Raw genomic sequence first — 10,675 nt, 5'->3', positions numbered from 1 at the left:
TCTTTATCCCATTTCTAAGAGAACCATGATGTTTAATGTATATTTTCCTGATTATTTACCTGTTGCAATAAACACCATATAACTAATACAAGCCTAAGGCTAGCATAAGTTTAAATAATTTTATCCGATGATTTCTTAAAAACAATCATAAATTCATAGTTTTCTTGGTTTTACAATAGCTTCTTCGATCAAATCTGAATTTCCCTTATCGTTTCCTTAGGGCAATAAATAAAAAAATACTAAACTAAGTGTAAGACAAGTACAAATGTTCAAAAATGTTTTCTTGTAATTCAACATAGAATAAAAACTGTTTCTCAGAGATATCAAACTAAAAAATTCTAAAAGTAGGACATTTATGCTTAAATTTCTGGTGCAGTGAGCTGTGATCATGTCGTTACACAGCACCTATCTTGTCAAGTAACTAAGAGAAGCATGAACTTGAGCCTTAATTTTCATCATATTTTATCTGTGTCAAAAATTATGGAATTACTTAACTAAGTGTCATGCCGTCTTTGACTAACATACAGCTTCTGAATTACGTGACATCCGTATTTAAGGACCTACAGTACAAAATAATACTTTTGTAGTACTCATTTTATTTATTTAAACGGGATAAGCTCTACAGTAATAATTATTCAGTACTCTATAACCTATACGTGTACGCAACCTATTAGTAAGATTTTTATACATTATCATTTTTGTTTTGTAGAGCTTCTTTTACGAATAATAGTTGTACCATTATTTTTGCGGTACTTATTGTACTGAATAATAGTTGTACCATTATTTTTGCGTACACGTAACCATTGAAAAAAGATCCAAGATGATTCCGATCATCAAGAAAACCTTGAAGAGTTTTATCGAGAGACACTCAAAAGGTAAATTAATTGTTAAAAAAGGGCATTTAACAATTGTGGTTCGTGAAAAAAACTTAGAGGGTTTTTTGATTATTAAGAAAAACACAAAGTGTCTCTAAATTGACTACAAATACAAAAATAACATTAAAAGATTCTCGCTTACTTCTCCAATGGCTAGTTTTCCTATATTTCGCTAAAATATACGGTTAAATAATATGATATATCACATACTATGGTTGTATATCTTTAGGCTCTTTTAACTACCACAAGTACTTGTGGGGCTTCTCGATTATTACGTAATACTCGAAAAGTTTTTTGATTGTTAATAATTACTGGAAAAAATTTTTAATTATTAGAAAACACTTAGGGACCTTTTCGATCTCTGAACAGCACATGGAGGTCTTCTAGGTCGTTGAAGAATACTTAGGTTTTTCGATCATCGAAATGGTTTAAAAATATTTGGATCGTCAAGAAATTCAAAAAGTATTCTGAGATCAACTATAAAAACACAAAGAACATCAAATTTTCTTTAGAACAAAGTTCTTTATGTCGCGTGCTTGGGAGGCTAGAAATTTAAAAACGACTAATTTCCATAAAAAAGAAGTCGCTTACTGGAAGTCTCTTCCTGCTATAAAAAAAATAAAAATAAAAAATAAAAAAAATAAAAAAAATAAAAAAAACAAATAAAAAAAACACCTGACCAGGATTTGAACACACGACCTTTTGATGGATAGCCAAGCGTTTAAACCGCAAGGCTATTGGTGTGTTACGACTACTGTAATTCTTATTGTCTACATTAAGTATGCTACTAAAAACACAGTTTTAAATTATTAAATTGTTTAATTGACCGTACAAATAATAAGTATACTTTCTAAATAATAAATTTAGAAAAAAAAATTCAATTAGCATAAATATGGTTATGTAGACAAAATCGGATTAGGCGCGTTATTACGCGTTAAATATTAGTATTTTATGCATTTATTGCATAAAATACCAACCAACTTCGTTGTTAACCTAGGCTTTTTTTGCAATAAAATAATGCTAATAATTACTGTTATAAGTAAATTATTTGATAAATAAATAAATTATTAAAATCAACATATACCATAGAGTTGTAGAACGTACCAATAGTTTTTAAGGGTGCTTATTTCAAATTGAATAAGCAAGTTATATTAAAATGTCATATAATTATATAAATATATTAAGGTATTAAATAATTCATAAATAAATTATGTAAGATCATTACGTATGTGTATAGATGATTCTGCTGTAGCTTGCTCAAATCGTGTCCGGTACTCATACTCACATGCTGTAATGAAATCCAAAACTTTAAGAACGTCCAATTGTGTCAAATCTTGTCGACTTTACTTGACATATTATTTTATACCAATAAATTGATCCCTTCATTGAGACAATCGATCATTTAGAGTCAAATTTTTCATTCCAACTCATGTCCACAACTCAATTTCCCTCATGAAAGCTTTCACTCGTAAACAATAAGGCTTATACGTCACTTGGGCGTGTAAGCTTTATATACTATAGCTATTAGTAATTAAATTTGTACCTTAGTTACACCAAAAATTGCCAAAAACGAGTTAGTTTTCACTGCATAAATTTTGTCCGCATATTTGCACCATAATTGCGGTTTTAATAAAAATCAGTTCAAACTAGCAACTTTTTAGATTGAAAATACTAACCAATGGTCACGTTTTAAAGTATAAGACTAAACTAAATAAGTCCTTATGACAGTAGTACCTGAAGTTGTTACCTCTCGAATAGCCAAGCTCTTATTGTTGCCGCCGCGTACGCACATTTCATCCTGTTCTGACCTCCATGAAACAACCACTCGGTGTGCAAGTGCAGGTACGCAAACTACAGCTCCTTATGTCATTTGAGGCTAGTAAATGAAGTATGGGTGGACAAGTCATTGTAATACGTCTATGAGTCGTACGAGCACTACAAACTTTGAAAATTTCATTCTGAACTTCTCCATTCCAACCCTACCTCACCTCAAAGTGACGTTTTTTTTTTCGTTTTAGAGCAATCAATCCCATTCAAACTTTTTTTTTATTACTGTTGGGCTAAAAGATGACATATATGTTTCAGGGTTTCGTCCAATTGGCCCTTTGTCGCTACATAAATGCAAAAACGGTGATGCTGCTTCCAACGTTGGTAGCCAAGAGGTGCACTCCAGTAGGTGGCCTTATCTGGGTTTAAATGAAAGCAAAAACATAGTCCTAAGAATTAAAACAATAATCTTTGAATTTTATGCCCCGAATGAAAAGTAATCGTGATTTTATGAAAAATACTGAATTTTGGCCAAAATCACATTATTAGCGATATTTACGCTCTAATTGAAACAGCTGTAACTTTTGAATGGAGGCTCAAAATCAAACAAAATTTTTCTTAATTAACAGGTCTTGATTCTAGATTTTATTTCAGCTTAGTAAGAACAATCAAACTGTTAAAGGAGCTTAGCTACACGTGTTAGAAAGTGATAACATTTTTCAAAAATCGATGAAAACTGACATTTATAAAATTTCATATAATTTTTGACCAGCAATTTTATAGTTGCATCGCTATAGATATTTGTTACTGATGATGTATACAGTAGAAGTACCATACAGAAATTTTTTTTTAACTAACTTATTTTTAAAAAATTTTTCAAGTCGATTTGAGCAAGTTACGGCAGAATCACCCATACATCGAGTAACATATCGTTTTAATTGTTTCTAAAAGCACTTATTTCAAATTTGATTAACAACCCATGTCAAAGTGTTAAGTAATTATATAATGCATTTAACAAATCAATTAATTACTTGCGTAGGATCATTTTATATGTATGTATCGAGTTACATGAAATTTTAATTGTGCTGATTTTTAACTTGATAAGAAAATTATGTCAAAATGTTAAATAACTATATAATTTTTATCAAATTAATCAATACATTATGAAGGATCAATATATATATATATATATATATATATATATATATATATATATATATATTTATACATACATAACTCGAGTTACATATGATTTTAATGGTTTTTGAGAGTGCTTATTTCAAATTTAATAAGCAAATAATGGCAAAATGTCATTAAATAATTATATAAATAATATCTTTATCCATAAATATATGTACAGTAACATGTGATTTTAATCGTTTTTGAGGGTGTTTATTGCAAATTTAATAAGAAATTTAGGGCTCAATATCAATTAATAATTATGTAAATAATTTATTTAAATACATATTTAAAATTCTATGTAAAATGTATTTCAAATAGTTTTTGAATGCCCACTTAAAGTTTTTTTTGGCTCTTACATGGTGGCATCGGCTGTCATTAATTATGAACTACGATCGCAACAGGCTTCTTAAGACATTCCTTACCTATCTCGCAGTCGTATTTATAAGCAGAAGCGGTTTTGAGTGCTACGTAAAAAGCACGTGTATCTTATTTTAAGGTTAATTTTCCTCGTGTTGCAACGTGTCAATGACTTGAGTGTTAATATTTTGTGATAGTGATTTTCTATAGGTGCAAAGTGCGTTTTAATGTTTAGTTGGCACGTGTAAGCAATAATTTTATTAATATTTTAAGAATCTATTTGTTCTTCAAATTCAGTTGAAATGGGTTCAAGTCCTTCAAAATCAAAATAGAAATAAAAAAAAAAAAAAAAAAAAAAAAACAAAAAAAAATGCAATGGAATGAAAAAAAAATAAATAAAAACAGAATTAAAATAAGGGAAATTACAAAAAATAAAAAAAAAATTAAAAAAAAAACAAACGAGGGGGTATAATTGAGATGTGTGTCATAAAACATCATAAAATAAAGAAACACAACTTCTCAGGTAACACGAGGGTCGCGAGACCCATAGGAAGAACGAAGCTCTATAAAAAAGAGTATTTCATTAATGTAGTTCAGTAAAGAAAAAACTTGAAAAATCAATAAAAAAAAAATAAGTGTTTCTTTATTTTATGATGTTTTTCGACACACATCTAAAGTTTAATTATTTTTCAGCCCTCATCTCATGTTTGAAGAACTTCGTTCTTACCGTGGATCCTTTGACGTATTTTTACCCCCTGGTTTATTTTCTCTTCCTGTAACCATTTTTTTGTTTTCCGATAAAATCCGGTTAAATGAAATAAATTTTTGCACGTAATTGTTGCATGTCTTTAAGCTTTTTTTACCGTCACAGAAACTTAAGGGATCCTTGATTAATAATTAAAAAATAATCAAGAAGTCTTCAAAATACTTGTGGCATTTTAAAAAAGCTTTAAAATATACAACTATAACTCACAGTATATCATATTGTCTATAAGTATTTTATTAGAGAATAGAAAAAATAGCCACAGAAAGAGTGAACAAAAAGTTTTAATGTTATAAGCAGTTATACAACATTCTTTGTAATTCTCGACGATCAAACAACACTCGTAATGTTTCCTTATAACCGAAAAATCTCCCTTGTATTCCCTAAAAATTAAGAAGCCCTTCAAAGACCTTTCAACGGTCCAAAAACTATGCAAGTATTTTTCAACGATTGTGTATCCTTTCAAGTACTCTTAAACGATCAAAGAATCTAGTAAAGTGGCTTTCAAGGACTGAATAACTCTCCGAGTGTTTTTGTCAATGATTGAAGAACCCTTTGAGTATTTTTTAATTATAGAGAAGCCTCTATGTACCCGTCAATGGTTGGAAAATGCTTTAAAATGTGAAACTATAACACGCAATAAATTGTGCTGTCCAGCAGTATTGTAAAAAAAATGGAGACAATAGCTACAGAAGAAGTAAAAAAAAAGTTTCAATTTTTTTTGTGTACTTGTAGTCAATCTAAAAAAACGTTTTGTAAATTTTAACAATAAAAAAAACCTTTGAATATTACGTAATAATCGAGTAACCCTTCAATAACTTGTTGGTGGTAAAAAAAAGTCAAAGATGTATAACCGTACTGTATACTAAATCGCATTATTTATTAGGATTTAGTAAAAAAATTGAAATACTGTAGCAGGAAAAATGAACAAGAAGGGTTAAATGTTTAATGTGCTTTATGTACTTGGAGTCGATCAAAAACACTCTTTTTATTTCTGGACGATCGAAAAACCATCTGAGAATTTCTGGATAATCAGAAAAACCTTTTAAGTATTTCTCAATGATCCAGAAGCCCCCAAATACTTTTTAATAGTCGGAAAAATCTTCAAGCTTTCCTTGGCAGGAATGAGCTGTGGTAAAAAAGATCTTGAAGTTACGCTACCGTAATGGACAATCAATTATATGATTTCCTAGTGTTTTATCAAAGAATAGTAAAAATATTCACAGGAGAATGAAATAAAAAAAATTTGATGTTCTTTGTGTATTTGCAGTTAATCTAAGAACACACTGTACGTTTCACGATGATCGAAGAACCCTCTGAAAATTCCTTGAATGTTCAAAAACCTTTCTAGTATTTCCTTGTGATTTACAAGCTCTCCAATTATTTTGCAACGGTCAAAAAGATCTCGCAGTATTTCGTAATTATCAAGAACCTGTGAAGTACTTTCCAAGTATTCCTCAACGATTTAGAATCTCTCTGAATACTTCTTGATAATTTAAAAACTTTTTGAGTATTTTGTAATATTTAAATAACCCTCTAAAAACTTGTGGTCGTTAAAAATAGCTCAAAGATGTTAAACCGTTTCGTGAAATAAATCATATCATCCATAAATATTTCAATGAATAATGGAAAAAATAGCCCCAGGAGAAGTGACCAAAAATCCTTCAATATTATTTCGGTATTTGTAATTTTTGTATTCAAAAACCTTCCAAATTTTTTTTTCGGTGAACTGAAAGTCCTCTATGTATTTTTTGACGATAAATTAACCTCCTTAGTATCTCTCGATTTATCTCTTCAAGGTTTCTTGATGATCAAAATCATCGTTGATATCTTTTCAATGGTTGCAGATATATTACAGTATTTCTTGTCTTTACTAAGGTAAATGTTTCCATCATGGCCACAAATTTCATTTAAGTACGGTCTTTAATAGTTATGTTTCTTTATTTTATAAAAAAATTATAACACCAAAATTTACATAATCATAAAACATTGTTTCAGAATTATGTCCCTATTCATGAAACTTGAAAAAAAATATTTTAGTGCAGTACTTTAAGACAGTTGAAGTTTTTTTACATTGCATAACACTATTGTACATGACAGAAACAATTATCATATTTATTTGCTTACAAAAATTAAATAAATTACTCGTTGACGTTGGATATATTCCACAAGTAGGGACTTTCACCTTAGTGCACTAGTGCTGCTAATTACATACATCTTAAAAACTACTGCAGTACGATCTGAGTGCCTTAACATTGCTGTATAAATGTCGCTACAGTACCGTCTTAGTTTCAAGTGCCTAACTGCAGTATTAGTAGAAGTCCTGGTTTGGATCTACTAAGTCACCGTTTAAGAACGGCTTCCTTGCTATAGTATTTTTTGAGTAAAGTCTAAATGCAGCCCAAGTACTGCTCAAGTGCTATGCAATTTATTCTCAAGTTGTGGTCTAGTATCACTTCTGCCTGCACAACTACTTCCCAGCGCCACCAAAGTGATGTTTTAATTATTAATTTTTTAACGAAATGCTAGAAAACAAAAGTAATAATGTACGATAAGCTTACTGATAGATAAATAAGAAAAATACTACGAAAGTATTATGTTGTACTGTAGACCCTTAAATAAGGATTCTATATTATCGGTCGTCACTTAATGAAGATCCACATCAGATTAAATGAAAAAGTAGACTTATTATGTACTGTCGATCTTCACTTTATTCGTTAAAAACGTGTTACAGCTGTTTCGGTATCACAGTACCTCCGTCAGACAAATATACATCAAGACTTAATAATATTATACAGCGTTCTATCAAGAACATACACGCTGCGCCGTGGTCGACAATCAGATAACAGGAGCTATATACATACCTACATTCATACGTACACACACAAATGCATACATTTTGTATGTAGTCAATAATACTGGTCATTTCAAAGCTAAATTAAGTAGAGGTGAATTATTCAAATTTAATATACCATTCAATAAGATATTAGAGTATTTATTAATTTATTAATTTCTAGTGCTTCTAATTCATCTAATTTTAATCCTTTGTTACATGTGTGTAAAATATTAAAATTGTTATTGTAAATATGATTACATTTAAGAATGTGATTGGCATAACTAGAAGTATCTAGTTGTTTTTCGTAGGCATTTTCGTGTTCCTTGAGTCTGAACTTGAAAGCTCTACCTGTCTGTCCTCTATATTTCTTATCACAAGAACCACAACTAAGTTCGTAAATGCCTGATTTGTTTTCTTTTTCGGTCTGATCTTTGTTATTTTTGATAATAGTTTGTAAAGTTTTATTTGATTTGAAAGCTATGTTTATATTGTACTTCTTCAAGTGCTGTTTAATCTTTTCTGACAAATTGCCTATGTAAATAATTACATGATACGGTGCAGTTTCTCTTGCGGACTGAGGGAAAACTTTGTTTATAGCTTTCTTATACTGTATATTTTTCATTAACTTGTTGATAAAGTTGGAATCATAGCTATTATTGTGAGCTATTTGTTTAATTATTTGTAATTCTTTGGTATAGTTCTTGGAATTTAAAGGTATGGAAAGGAGTCTGTGAATATAACTATTGAATGCAGCCATTTTATACGAGTACGGATGAATGGAATTTTTATGTATTGTGGAATCTGTGTGGGTAGGCTTATGAAAAATACTATACTCTAGTTGATCGTGAATTCTATGTATCGTTAAATCCAAAAAATTAATTCTATTGTTGTTTTCTTGTTCCATAGTGAATTCAATATTTTTATGTAATGTATTAATATGTTTGAAAAATAAATTTAGTTGTCTTTTCGTACCAGTCCAACAACAAATTACATCATCCACGTACCGATACCAAAAGAGCAAATTTTTACTAAGACCATGTTCCATAATTTTATTTTCTAAGTCAATCATAAAAATCTCTGCTAAGAGTGGACTTATGGGATCACCCATTGTTAGGCCATCTCTAGCTAAAAATATTCGGTTTTGGAATTGAAAATAGTTTTGTTTCAAGCAGACGTCGAGAATGTGTAAAATTTCTTCTGAAAATAATTGGCTAGTAGTGGAGTCTTGATGTACATTTGTCTGACGAAGGTACTGTGATACCGAAACAGCTGTAACACGTTTTTAACGAATAAAGTAAAGATCGACAGTACATAATAAGTCCACTTTTTCATTTTTTCATTTAATCTTAAATAAGGATGTTACATAATTAAGAAGATGTATGCTGATCAAGGACTTTGGTAATTTGGTTTTTTTTTGCCACAAATGAATAATGTCGAAGATTAAGGCTCAAGTTCATGCTTCTCTCCACAACTCAACCGGTGATTCTAAGTATCCAAGATAGTTTGCGCACACTTATACGCAGGTTTACTTTCTCTTTTTTTCTTTTTCTCCCTGACCAGAAGTAAAGGAATGCCCTCTCTTTAACTCCAACTTAAGCCCTCCCCTCCCAATTCTCATACCTCAAATATCACATTCAATCAGTAGTATTCACAGCTATTGATAGATCAGTTGGTTATACGTTATTTTCCTATTAAGTTACATGATAGAAAAAATTTAGCTTTGTTCAAGAACAAAAATTATTTACTTTTAAATTAGATTATTTATTAACTGAAAAGCCCTTTCTGAGAATAAAAAATAAGCAAAGTACGCTATCTTAATTACTACGCTGTTCATTAGTTAGTACTTCTTTGGTAGAAACTTACTGCAGTTGCTGGCCAGCATTATACGATATTATGGACAACTAAAGAGTTAGCTGTCTATAGTTATGGACTATCAGAATGTACTATATACTGATATGTTTACAATAAACTCAACAATGAGCTTGGCAAAGCATAAAGCTGTCTGCTCACTATTGAGATTTAAACCACAACTAGACTGAAGGTTAGGCAAAACATAGAATCGTGTTAAGACTTTGAAAAACCATCAGCTTACGTGAATTTACATGAGCTATTGGCGTTGTTCGGATCACAATAGTCTTTCTACCTAGCTCACTTCCTCTTCCAACCCTGTGTTTAACAGCTGTAACAGGTGCGTTAACAACTAACAAGCAACGAACATATTTTTAATAATTTTTAAAACTGAATGATAAATTATTCTTGATGATTACGATCACTTAACTAACTATGAAGATATTAAAAATAAATTCTTTTAGATTTATTTAACACGCACTGCAAGCTTAAGTCATGTAGTGTATATATATACATATAAATGAGCATGTGGTGGCTTGGTCAGCTAGGTTGCGGCAGTGCGGGCAGTAAGAGCTGGTGGGCCAAACTTAGTAAGAACTACTTAAATGAATAGCAGAAATGAAAAAATTTTGACCAAAACTATATTACAAAAAATTGTAATGTGTACATACAATTCAAACATAACGTGCGTACATTTAAAATATCTGAAACGACATAAGTTTGATAGGAATGAACATGATGAGTAATAATACGTAAGTTGATAAAATGTACAATGCATTTTTACTTCTATGCATGAGTTCAAAAAAAATTATGCGATGAATTGTATGTACTAAAAGGGAAAGCATGATAAGTTGATTACCAGATGCTAATTCGCTGTGGGCGCAGAGAGGTTTGTTTTGATTTTGTGACCCACACACCATTTTTTTTAAATACGGAAACTCATGTATGCAGACTGTTTACTTTTGATTTTATTATGTTAGTATGTCTTGAAATTTTATGTCCCAGAATTTCAAGACATTCGAAAAACGTTTTTTAAGAACGACTTTT

Source organism: Copidosoma floridanum, unplaced genomic scaffold (assembly GCF_036245765.1).
Source record: "Copidosoma floridanum isolate Cflo_tuat_1 unplaced genomic scaffold, Cflo_Japanese_pri ptg000006l, whole genome shotgun sequence".
NCBI lineage: Eukaryota > Metazoa > Arthropoda > Insecta > Hymenoptera > Encyrtidae > Copidosoma > Copidosoma floridanum.
Note: the sequence above shows the minus strand (reverse complement) of the source record.